Source organism: Tenrec ecaudatus, chromosome 1, assembly GCF_050624435.1.
Source record: "Tenrec ecaudatus isolate mTenEca1 chromosome 1, mTenEca1.hap1, whole genome shotgun sequence".
NCBI classification, from domain to species: domain Eukaryota; kingdom Metazoa; phylum Chordata; class Mammalia; order Afrosoricida; family Tenrecidae; genus Tenrec; species Tenrec ecaudatus.
In genome coordinates, this window is record NC_134530.1 from 34,231,438 (window position 1) to 34,245,033 (window position 13,596).

Sequence of the window (13,596 nt, forward strand, 5' to 3'; positions counted from 1 at the left end):
CAACCTCAGAATTGTCACTACAATATTACATTCTGCAAGTGTCCTTCTGTTCGATACTAATTTTTAGTGAGATCTCGATCTCTACGGCAATAGTGAAAAACAAGATTGGTCAATTTTATGAAATTCCTTTCGCTCTGATTTAGAAATGATATGTCTTTTATAGAGTGTTGAGACTTTGGGGGACTGGCTTTTGTATTGGGAGAAAAAGTGTGTTCCCATTGTGTTGGTTATGATTGCATTCATATTTAATCTTGCTGGTCTGCCGGCCACCCCATCTTGGATGAACGTGAACCAGCGTGCCTCTGCTCTTAGCCAACTCTAGTTTATGACTGTGTGTTGGCTACGGTATTTCAAAGACTGCATTTCTGAAGGAGGGACGTGCATGAGGTGTGACTTCAGAGTATTAGGAGAATGCTCTTGTTTAAAACAAGTGCAGACTGACTGGTATAGCAGTAGTCTCTGAAATTTCTGGGTGAGTACAGATAAATGTCTCAAGTATAAATTTGATGAACCAGGCTGGGGGTGGGGCCAGCCGGCTGCACAGACTCTGGGATCCCCAGGCCTGGAAGGGGGTCTGCACATGGCCGGCTGGCTCTGACCCCTGTCCGGTCCTCCCTGGAGCCAGCCTGATGTGACCAGGCCCAGCGAAACCATTGCTAAAAGCAGGCGGTCTCGGAGCCGGAGGGCGGGAGGAACATGACATCACGGAGATGGTTTCATCCAAATATCACCGGTGTGGAGGCAGAAAACCGCTGACAAGAGGCGTGGATGGCAGGGTTGGTTTTTTTTTTGGCAAGGATCAGTAAGAGTAACCCTGGAGATTTCACACTTTGCCTTCGAAGAAATGGAGCAGCCACCCCATCACGATGCAAAACACGGCGATTCCTACAACGTGTCTGGAGGGGGTAGTTCGCCACCATGGCCGAGCTGGTGCGCATGACCTGGACCATCACTGGCGTTGGAACGAGGAGAACGGAGATGTTACTGAGCTCGAACAGCCTCCGGTCTGTGCAGACCCCACCTCGGGAAGGTGGTCTCTGGGCACCTCTCTGGGAGAGAAGCCGAGAAAGGAACACATGGGAGCTTTCTTGTGGTGAGAGCCAGAGCCACCGGGAGCTTTTGTTCTGTCCATCTGCACTGGTGAGGACAAAGGGAGAGCAGTGACAGCCAGTCTAAAGTCGCCACGTCATGATCCGCCGTCAGGACACGCAAGTGAACGCTGGTGGCGAGTTTGACTTGCAGACAGACCTCGTGCAGATGCCAAGGAGAACCCGATGGTGCCACCCTGGGCTCCACGCAGCCTCCCACACCGCTCGGCCCAATGCAGCCTCCCAGAAAGCCAGGTGCGAGCGCAGGAAACTAGCCGAGAGCACAGAGAAAGGCAAGCAGGGCTTTGGGGAAGCATTTGCAACGTTCGAAGAACGGGAGTGCACCTTCTCTTCAGCCAGAGACCAGAGGGTCAAAACAAGGACCCAGACAAAACCGTGCTGCCGTTTGATCACACCAGGGCCGTCCTCCACGATGACATCACGCCTGAATTGCACACCCCGTGCAACAAGGCAACGTCCAAGAAGAGTGACATCGCCACCCAAGGCTGCCTCCAAAACGCGGGGCACGACTTCTGGTGGATGGTGTTTCAGGCGAACTCTGGTGTCATCTTCATGACAACGAAAGAAGGGGGGAGGGGAAAAGAGCAAATGTATCAAGAACTGGCCCGATGAGTATTGCTCTCAAAGAACACAGCGTCATGCGTGTTAGGAAGGTCAAGGAAGTGCCGCTCACGACTACACGTTAAGAGAACTTAAACTGCCGAAGGTCGGACAAGGTCTACTCCAGGGGAGTACAGAGAGAATGGCCTGGCCAGACCACGGCATGCCCAGAGCACCCTGAGGCCCTCTGGCTTTCTTGAAGAAGGGCCAGCACAACGGGAGGGCATCATGGACGCAGCCGGACAGGGACCTTCATTGTGATCGACAGCCTCATGGGCATCCTCGGAGAGAAAGGTGTCCACTGACATCGGTGTGCCCCAAACTATCCACATGGTTGGTCCCAGAGGTCAGGGATGGTCCAGACAGAAGCACAATCCCGGTTCATCTAATACGGCCATCTAGGGTTATATCCCATCAGTACAGCACAGCATCGAAGAAGAGCAGACAAGCAAGAGGAGAGGACACCAGTTTACCAATATTAAGTACTCCCTAGCGGACCAGACCAGGGCGATCAGAGTCCGCGCCTGCCTTGTACCCCACTACCATCCTATACAGGAGTGAGAGAAGATAATACTAGAGTCTGTGCGGTGTTTACTGTGCCAACCTGGCCAATAAACACTGATGGGGTTAATTGAAGGGCAGAGGGAGAAATGGCTCATGAGTCTCGCCTTTTCTAGTTCGCGGGTCTCTTGCTTTGTGATGGTTAGACCAGGGTGCAGCTGCCTTAGCCAGTTCCTGCTTCAGCTGGCAAGGCTCACTCCCTGCAAGACATCCCTGAGGAGAAGCCACATGGACCTACTCCGATGCAGCCCTGGGAGCTGGAGCAGCCGTGTAGAGATCCCTGCCACATTCACTGATGTGGCTTTCCTCCTGCAGTCGGCATCATAGTGTGTGTTTTGTGAGGTGGAGGAGGACTTTGTGGATATGGACATATGGGTTAATGTTGGACTTGTGGGCTTGGGTGGCACTGGGTTGGGATGTTTCCTTGATGTGCACTTAGCCTTTATATAAAACTCTCTCTTAGCCATATGAGTTCCTGTGGATATGTTTCTCTAAAGTACCCAGACTAACACAGCCTGCAATAAACACATGAGCAAATGTTCCCCATCACTAGGCTTAAGAGAAATGCAAATTAAAGCAACAATGAGGTACCACCTAACACCCTCAGAGATAGCCCAATTCAAAAAATCAGAAAGCAACAGGTGTTGGAGGGGCTGTGGGGAGACAGAAACTCTCATCCACTGCTGGTGGGACTGTAAGTATGTACAGCCACTATGGAAATCGATCTGGCGATTTCTCAAACAGATGGAAATAGAGTTTCCATATGACCCAGCAATCCCCCTACTGGGCATATACCCAGAAGAGGCAAGAAACAAACCAAGACCAGACATCTGTGCTCCAATGTTCATCACGACAGTTCATAATTGCAAGGAGCTGGAAACAACCCAAATTTCCATCAACTGATGATTGGATTAAAAAACGGTGGTACATACATACAATGGAGTACTATGCATCGCTAAAATGCAGTGATGAACGGATGAAGCATATCGCCGCATGGGAAGAACTGGAGGAAATCATGCAGTAAGTCAAGCACAAAGGACAAGGACAACATGAGTCCACTGAGGTAAACTTAAAAAAAAAAGGGAGGGGGGATAAGGGAAAAGCTACTATATACATACATCCCTGGGGTGAGGTCCAGTAACTATGGCAGAGGCCAAACCCAATCCAGGCATACATACGGCAGCCAACCAAATAAGAGGGGGAAAGAAAGAGATAAAAAAAAAGACATGGGGAGCAGGGCACTAATCCACCCAAGGGGAGGGTATTGTTTATATTTCCACAGGAGAGAGAGACCAGGCTTCAACCCGATGTGCCAAGACAGGAATACAACATACCAGCATGTACCAGGGAACCAATAGAGAGGGCTGCGGGGCTGGCCCCAATCCCGACTATGTGGACAGTCCAGCCTGCCCTCAGAAGAATGCACTTCAGAGGACAGCACTGGGGCTACATCTTGGGGAGAGGGGTGCATCAGATTAGAACACACAGGAAAACGCAAAGGGATGGAAGGGAGGAGAGGACATCCTGGCCCACCAAACCCCAAGGACAATGTTCCTGCTCGGAGCAAACAATGCCCCGAGTGGACCGGTAGGACCGGCCCCACCACAGGACATGGCATCCCTCGCTGAACCATGGCGCTGCGGGGGCAGCACTGGAGACACAGTGTGGGAATAGTGCACGGTCTGGCCCCATCACGCTGGGGTGAGGCACTGCAGAGCAGCAGGGGGAGCAGAGTGATGAAACCCCTGGGAATACCAAAAATAGACTTGGGAGACAGAGTGTGGCACCCCATCAGACTCAACTGGAAAACACTTGTAAAAGCCAAGAAACAGACCAGGAACTCTTTATAGGCTTTTCCATTTTTGTCAATGACTTTCTTTTTGTTATTGTTATTTTGTTCTTGCTTTCTGCTGTTCTTGTTGTTTTGATGGTTTTGACTTCCTTTGTTGTTTCACTTGACTTTGCCTAGTTTTTTTCCTCACTTATTAATGTATCTGCATGTCTATCTAAATAAGATAGGCAGGAAAATAATTTGGAGATGAAAAAAACAGGACCAGTGGTTCCAGGGGGATACGGAAGAAGGGGAGGTGGGAGAAAAGAATGGGGGGTGGGAACCAACCCAGGGACCAGGGAACAACAAGTGAACTAAAATCAATGGAAGGAAGGTCGTAGGATGCCTGGTGGGGCTCAATCAAGGGCAATGGAGCAGCGGAATTACTAAACCCGAATGAAGGCCAAACATGATAGTGGAACAAGAGGGAAGTAAAAAGGAAATAGAGCAAAGAACCAGGAGGCAAAGGGCATTTACAGAGGCCTAAATACAGGCATGTACATATGTAAATATATACTGAGAGGGGAATAGAACTATGGACTCATATCTAGACGTTAAGAATTAAGGTTGCTGATGGACATTGGGCTTCAACTCAAGTACTCCCTTAACACAAGAACACTTTGTTCTAACAATCCAGCATTCTGTGATGCTCACCTTCCCAACATGATTGCTGAGACAAAATGGGTGCATAAGGAAATATGGTGAAAAAAACTGATGGTGCCTGACTATCAAAAGATATAGCATCTAGGGTCTTAAAGGCTTGCAGATAAACAAGTGGCCTTCTAGCTCAGAAACAACAAAGCCCATATGGAAGAAGCACACCAACCTGTGTGATCATGAGGTATCGATGGGATCAGGTATCTAAGACCCAGAACAAAATCATACCCAATGCGAATGGGGGGTGGGGGGACATGGAGTGGCGACCCAATGCCCATCTGTAGACAACTGGACATCCCCTCATAGAGGGGTCACAGGGAAGAGATGAGCCAGTCAGGGTGCAGTAGAGCACCAATGAAACACACAAGTTTCCTCTAGCTCTTTGGTGCTTCCTTCACCCACTATCATGACCTCAATTCTATCTTAGACCAGAGCATGCACACTGCTACAGATAAGAGCCCGCCACACAGGGAATCCATGACAGACAAACCCTTCAGAGGCAACAAGGAGAGTAGAGATTCCAGGAGGATTAGGGGAGGTGGGGGAAGAAAGGGGGAATTGATCACACGGATCAACTTAGAATCCCCTTCCAGGGGCTCTAATAACAGAAAGTGGGTGAGGGGCGACAGAGGATGATGTAAGATATGGAAAAAATAATCTATAACTTATCAAGGGTTTGTGAGGGAGGGCAGCTGGGGGAGGGAGGGGGAAGAAATAGGGAGTTGATATCAGGGGCTCAAGTGGGAAGAGAATGCTTTGAAAATGATGACGGCGGCGTATGTGCAAATGTGCTTGACACATTGGAGGAATGTATGGATTGTGATAAGAGATGTAAGAGCCCCCAATAAAAGTATTAAAAAGAAAGGAAACGTGGGCCTGATGCCGCAGCAGAAAAGTTTCAGATGAGAAGACCCGCCGAAACCTCAACACACAAACAGATATGGATTTTCACTCGCCCCCTAAAACAATGAGGAAAAGATACCAGAACGTTTATATGAAGAATGAATTTGGGTTCGGAAGGTTCAGGTTATTATGTGGTTGACTATCTCTTTTGAGAAGTAAAATTTGAAACCATAAAAAAAAAACCTTATATGTTTGACCAGCTCACTGTCTGTCTCTGAAAAAAGACTCTTTTTAGAATAAAAAAGAACAAAGCAGAACAATTATAGAATGAGCCTACATGTGTTTTGTGTTCTTTTTAGTTTGATCTTTCACAAAATGAAAGAATTTTAATTGCCCCAAAATGCAATCTGTATTTTTGTTTTCTATTTTAAATAGAGCACTTTAAATCTAAACAACAACAACACACACACACACACACAAACAGTAGCCGTCCTTTACCTCTCATGGTTTTGGAGGTTCTGAGAAGATAAGACAGATGCCTTTTACAACGTAGGCTTGGAAGTCACATTGTCTCACATCTGCCCTGATTCAGTGTCCAACTTCCACATGTATGTGAGGCCATTGAAAATACCGTCTTGATTCAGGCATGACTTAGTACTCAAAGTAACATCCTTGCTTTGCAACACTGTCAAGAGGTCTCGTGGAGCAGATGTAGCCAATGCATCCTTGGATCTCTTGACTGCTGCTCCCATGAGCTTAATTGTGGATCCAACCAAGATGAATCCTTCACAACTTCAATCTTTTTTCCATGTATCATGATGATACCTATTGGTCCGGTTGTGAAGATTTCCCTTTGTTTAGATTGCATTGTAATCCACACTGCTAGTCTTAATCTTCAGCAAGCACTTCAAGTCCTCCCCACCTTCAGCAAGGTGTGTCATCTGCATATCGCAGGTGATTAGTAAGCTGTCCTCCTGTCCTGATGCCACTTTCGTCTTCATCTACTCCATCTTCTCTGATGATGTGCTCAGAATACAGAGTGAACAAGTACGGGGAGAGGATACAACCCTGACGCACACCTCTCCTGATTTTAAACCAGGCAGCATTCCCTTGTTCTGTTTGCACAACTGCTCCTTGATCCATGTACAGTTCCCCATGAGCACAAGGAAGTGTTCTGGAATTCCCATTCTTCTCCAGGCTCTCCATAGTTGGTTATGATCCACGCAACCAAATGCCGTGGCAGAGCCCATCAAACACAAATAAACATCTTTGTGGTATTTTCTGCCAAGCTCCATCTGACATCAGCAATGATATCCCTTGTTCCACGTCCTCTTCTGAATCTGGCTTCTGTCAACTGTTGGATGATCTTTGGCACATTTTACTTGCATGTGATATAAATGAAATTGTGCTGTAAGATGAGCATTCTGTTGGACCCCCTTTCTTTGGAATGAATACAAACATTGGGCTACAACCCCCAAAGTCAGCAGTTCAAATGCACCAGCCATCCCACAGAGGAAAGCTGAGGCTTTTGGCTCCCATCATGATTGACAGGCCCAGAAACCCCAAAGGGGCAGTCCTACCTTATCCCACAGGGCCACTGTGAGTCAGTCAATGAGATGGCACTGAGTTTTGAGTTTGTGGCAGACAGTAGTGTTGCCAACATAACAGCTCCCAGTACGCTTTGCCTTGCTGGCCTTCCAGGCCTCTGTAAATCCCCTGGGATTCACTCACCACCCCAGACTTCCAATTTCTGCGGCCTAAACCCTCCCCACATGTTTTAAGGCTTTCTGACCGCAGGACCCACTTCCAGGACCTAAAAGCTACTCCTAAACAGATCACTCAAATATAGTGGCATGAAAGAGCGACTTTTACTCAATTTGTCATCTGGCGGCTCTAAGGTTGACTGAGCTCAGCTGGGCAGTTCGCATTCGTGGGCTCAAGTGATTGCAGATGATGGCTGCTGCGGCTGGAGTCGGCTCGAAGACCTCCTCACTCCAGTGGCTGCTGCCTGGGATGCCTGCACAGACTTCCTTGAGGCTGTTTAGCGGCTCTCCGCATGGCACTGGGCTCCCCGAGCTGGCCCCCCAGGACGCCCAGGCAGAAGCGATTCTCCCATTTACAACCTGGTCCCCTTAGAGGTCACATGGCATTGCTTCTGCTGTAGTCACGGGTCTTCCTGTGTAAAGAGGAGGAACCATAGGCCAACTCTCAACGGGAGACGTGTCAAGGTCACATTGTAAGAAAAGCGCGTGTCAGTGAGAGAGCTTGCTGTGACCATCTTAGTCAATTCAACCAGCAACATAGACTCACTCACCCTGGTTGCACAATGCCTACCCTATCTACTTGCTCTCCTGCCTCTTTTTCTGGCTGTTCTGTAGGCATTCGTTTGTGTTTTCTAGAACATACTCCCTAGGCCATTTTTGATGTTGCAGGTGACTTCTCCTGTCCGTTACCCCTGGGGTAGCCTCGTTAAGTAGAAATTCTTTTGACTAGAAATCCTGGATTTTCATACCATGAAGTGCATCTGTGCTTTTACTTAGGAATGGTTCCAGTAACCGACAGTTTGCCTTTTTAACGTGTGCAGTTCAAAGGCATGCAGCCTATTCACAACACTGCGGCCACGAGCGCCCTCTCAGTTCAGAACTACGGATGTGGTTTGAAAGCCTTATGTGGTCTTAATTTCAACCCTTTGAATAGAAAATGTATTCACAAAACTCAAGTATTTCTGAAGAGTACAGAGAAAAAAGACCGTGCCCTTTCGCCCACCTCCGCCCCTCCGTTTCCCAATTCCCCCTGGACCAGTTTCCTTTTCAACCTAAGGGGTTGTATTACACACTGCTCTGAACTGTGTGCGCACGTGTGGATGTGTTTCACATAAAAATATACCTTCGGACTAATTATTTTTCTTTCTCTAGCAGCACGTAGATGCCGTTGTTACCAAGCGCCCTCGTGGACCACGTTGAATCAGCATGGTGGCTGGCACATCGCAGTGAGGTCAACCTGCACCGCAGCCAAAAAGCCTCCTAAGCGAGCCGTTGTGCATGAGTGCCAATAGACATGACTCTGATTTCCCTGCAGATTGCCAACTTGCCTTCCTTTGAGGTTGGGCCATTAACCCTTCTCACCTGTAATGCATAGGAGACCTCTGCTAGGGGGCTGGTCAGAGAAGGTTTCTCTTTAAAAAGTAGCACTTACACCATAAGGAAGTAAGGGGGAAAGGCCTGCAAAAAGCTGAGGGAAGCTGGTTCGGTGGTGGGAACAGTGCATGCAAAAGCCCACAGCAGGAGTGCTCTGGCTATGTAGCGTCTTTCTAAGGTCCCCCTCTTTCAGAAAGCTGTGCTTCGTCGTCGGCCCCTCGCGGCGGCCAGTGGAGTCCATCAGTGATGTGCAAACAGTCCTCCTTTCGAGGAGATTTCTTTGGGGTGATTGAGAAATACTTTGGCAGTCAAGAAGGTCCTCGTGCTCAGTTCTCTCCCTATTTACTGCTTTGGGCCCCATGAATCTGGATTGACAGCACTATTTAATTTATAGCATTATAGACCATCCTGCCACGATGCTTAATGATTTCAACACTTTGTGCATATTCATTTTTCATGTGCTTGAATTATTGCAGACAAGCATATATGCAGACATACCATACAATGTCGTTCAAGTGTACACCTTAGTGCTGTCAGAGTAATCCTGTTGTCCAACTGTCACTTTTAATCTATGCCAAATTTCCTATCACCTGAAACAGACTCATTCCAAATAACAACTCTCTCGCTCCTCCTCCTTCCTGTCATAGTAACCACTAATAAATGTGGTCTTTATGCATTTGCCTAGACTGGTAATTTCGTATAAGTGAGATCATATCATATTTGTCCTTCGATGGTTGGCTTATTTTGCTCAGCTTGTTTTCAAAGGGCATCTAGGTTGTTCCATGCGTCAGGACTTCGTTTCTTTTTATGACTGTGCGGCGTTCTCGATCCTGGCCTGCCAAGAAGAGCCCACACATTTGTACCAGTAGAGGAACAGCCAGAATGCTCTTTAGAAGCAAGGCTGGCGAGACTTCACCTCACGCGCTTTGCACATGTTGTCAGAAGTCGGTCCGTAGATAAGGACATCATGCTTTGCAAAATAGAGGAGTAGAGAACAAGAGGAAGGCCCTCCGGGAGACGGTTAGACCCAGTGGCTCAAATATAAAAACAATGTGAGGATGGTGCAGGACTGGGCGGTGTTGTACATAGAATGACTGAGTCAGCATCGACTCGACAGCACCTAACAACAACAACATCGTTCTAGCCATGGACCTCAAGTAGTGTAGTGGGTTATGCCTTAGGCTGCTAACCACAAGGTCAGCAGTTGAAACCCATTCGTGGCTCCAAGAGAGAAAGAGGAAACTTTCTGCTTCCTCAGCCCTGGTCTGTAGTTGCCATGCGTGGACTCGATGGCAGACAGTGACTATCGTGCTATTCCACCACTCCTCCATCAGCTTATCCGGGGAGGCTTGCACGTTGCGGTGATACTGGACCCTACGCCACTGGGATTCTCAGCACTAGCAGGCTCCCCCATGATGGACAGCTTTCAGTGGCACATCAGACTACGACAGACTTGGAAGAAGAACCTGGAGGTCTACATCTGAAAAGAAATGGGCCAATGAAAACCTTACGTGCAGAAGCAGAACATCGTCAGCTAGTGCCAGAAGATGAGCCCCTCTGGTTGGAAGATACACAAACTATGGGGAGGCGAACAACGTTACCCCAGTAGAGTCAGCCTTAGTGATGTAGATGGAATGAGACTTTGGGGATCTTCATTGGCTGATGGGGCATGTAAGCTGGGTTCTCTCGAGAAACAAAACCATGACACTCATCTATGTATAAAAGACAACTTTATATCAAAGAGTTCCTCCAGCCCAGTCCAACTCAAGTCCAAGGATGCAGTGCTGGCTGGAGCCTCTTCGGGCACATGTCGCTGCAGGGGTCTCTACTGCTGTAAACAGCTACAGTCACGGAAACTCGCAGGACCGTCCTCTTCTGTCCTGCAGGATCTCTCTGGCTTGACATAAACTTGACGGCAGTGACTTCTGCTCGGCGATTACAAAATTACCCCTTCCAGACGATTACATTACCATGTCAGGGCAGATACAATGTTTCCTCCCAACAATTGGGTGGCACTTTTTAGATGCTCATTATGTTAGTCTCATTGTGTGAGTCAGGGTCCTTTAGAGAAACAAATCCACAGAAACTCATGTCTAAGAGAGAGTTTTATATAAAGGCTAAGTGTGCATCAAGAAAACATCCCAAGTCCAACATTAACCCATATGTCCAACACCAATCCACAAAGCCCTCCTCCATCTCACAAAACACACAATGATGCCAACTGCAGGAGGAAAGTCGAGTCAGTGAATGTGTAAGCATCTCAGTGCTGGCGGGGGTCTCCACATGGCTTCTCCAGCACCCAGGGTTGCATCGGGGTAGGTCCATGTGATTTCTCCTCAGGGATGTCTTGCAGGAAGTGAGCCTTACCAGCTAAAGCAGGGAACTGGCTAAAGCAACTGCACCCTGGTCCGACCATCACAAAGCAAGAGACCCGAGAACAAGAAAGGTGAGGCTCACTGAGCCATTTATCCCTCCACCCTTCAATTAACCCCACATGTGTTTATCGGCCAGGTTGGCACAGCTCCAGGGCTTTAGTGTAGCTCCAGGTGGCATGTCATCAGGAATGTATCATGAGGAGTTGAAGCAGAGAGTCCCACCTCCAGCAAGCTATTTATCTCCATAGCGCCTCCAAATGAAGTCATCAAGCTGTGACCTGATTGACAAGCTAAACTCCGCCCCTTCACAAGTTGACAGGAGATTATGTAACTGCCACGCTCATCAAAACATTATTACTTCTATTATTATATTGCTTCATTAAATGTTTGTGTATTGCAAGTGTTTCTTTAAACTTATTTATTTTATAAATAGAAAGGTACACTCTTTACTAAAGCAAAAATTTGACTGACTTTCGATAAGAACCTAACTTTGGGTTTAAATATTGATGCAAAGACAGATTCTGGAATGGAACTCATTCAGAATCCAGGGACTACCCGTCTTCAATATCTGTCCTCCAAGATTCTCCAGATTCACATCTCACTGAACCTCATTAAAAAAAGAAATACCTGTAATGTTTCAGACTATGCTTCCATCGTCGTTTTCATGGAAACAATATTAGCTTTCTATTCTTTACAAGCCATTTTATTAAATTCCTACGTGATGGGGCCTAGGCGGCATAGAGGGCTGATCTGCAAGGTCAGCAGTTCAAACCACCAGCTACTCACTCTGTCGCTCAAGGAAGAATATGATCCTCAGCTACATAAACACACACAGCACTGAAGTGTGGCCCTCCATCTGGCAGATGTCACCATGAAAACAGCTTCCTAGGAGTAAAGTTGGATTTGTAAATTAAGATGCGTGTGGACTAGCAATGCTTATGTAAGAGGATCATGCACCTAGGCTTCCAAAGCTGTTTTTAACTTAAGTGCATAGGACTTCACTCTGTCGTAGAAAGGTTGAGCGGATGAGCAAAGCTCTGACTTCATGATTTGACTATTCTTAGTTGTCTGCTTCAGTTTGGTCAGGCCTTTCTCTGTCGCACGAGTGTCTCACTCGGCAGCTGCAGACAAGCTTGAGTTGAAACGCATTGAAATCATCTTTAGGGTCATTTATTTTGGCTTTCCTGCTTTATGTCTACCTGATAGGGTTTTGAGGACTAGAGAGGCCATTCAGTCCAGAAAAGGTGCCATGCTTTTCCAGACGTTGGACACAAATTTAAATACATATTCTTTAAAAAAAATAATTATCCTTATATTATTTTAAAATCATTTTATTGGGGGCTCGTACAACTCTTATCACAATCCATCCATCCATCCATGTGTCAAGCACATTTTTACATTTGTTGCCATCATCATTCTCAAAACATTTGCTTTCTACTTGAGCCCTTGGTATCAGCTCCTCATTTTTCCCCTCCCTCCCCGCCTCTCTTATGAACCCTTGATAATTTATAAATTATTATTATTTTGTCATATTTTACATTGTCCGACGTCTTCCTTCACCCACTTTTCTTTTCTCCATCCCCCAGGGAAGAGGTTATATGTAGATCCTTGTCATTGGTTACCCCTTTCCAACCCACCCTCCCTCTACCCTCCCTGTATCACCACTCTCGCCACTGGTCCTGAAGGGATCATCGGCCCTGGATTCCCTGTGTTTCCAGTTCCTATCTGTACCAGTGTACATCCTCTGGTCTAGCCAGATTTGTAAGGTAGAATTGGGATCATGATAGTGGGGGGTGGGGGGAGGAAGCATTTAAGAACTAGAGGAAAGTTGTATGTTTCATCATTGCTACCCTGCACCCTGACTGACTCATCTCCTCCCTGAGACCCTTCTGTAAGGTGATATCCAGTTGCCTACATATGGGCTTTGGGTCTCCATGCCGCCCTCCCCCTCATTCACAATGATATGATTTTTTTGTTCTGATGATGCCTGATAGATACCTGATCCCTTTGACACCTCATGATTTCACAGGCTGGTGTGCTTCTTCCATGTGGGCTTTGTTGCTTCTGAGCTAGATGGCTGCTTGTTTACCATCAAGCCTTTAAGACCCTAGACACTATCTCTTTTGATAGCCAGGCACCATCAGCTTTCTTCACCACATTTGCTTATGAATCCACTTTGTCTTCTACAACTGTGTCAGAAGGTGAGCATCATGGAATGCCAGTTTAATAGAACAATGTATTCTTGCATTGAGGGAGTACTTGAGTGGAGGCCCAATGTCCATCCATAACACTAAATCTATACATATATGCACATAGATCTATTTCCACATCCTCATATATAAATATATTTACATATGTACATGCCTTTATTTAGACCTCTATAAATGCCCTTTACCTCCTAGCTCTTTCCTCTATTTCCTTTTACTTTCCTCTTGGCCCACTATCATGTTCAACCTTCATTTAGGTTTCAGCAATTCCTCTTG

At 47.0% G+C, this 13,596-nt stretch overlaps 1 pseudogene; it reads left to right on the top strand.

Moving 5' to 3' along the window:
- Window positions 1-696: 696 nt before the first annotated feature.
- LOC142458473 (tyrosine-protein phosphatase non-receptor type 11 pseudogene) lies at window positions 697-2,344 on the top strand (annotated as a pseudogene).
- The last annotated feature ends 11,252 nt before the right edge of the window (window positions 2,345-13,596 follow it).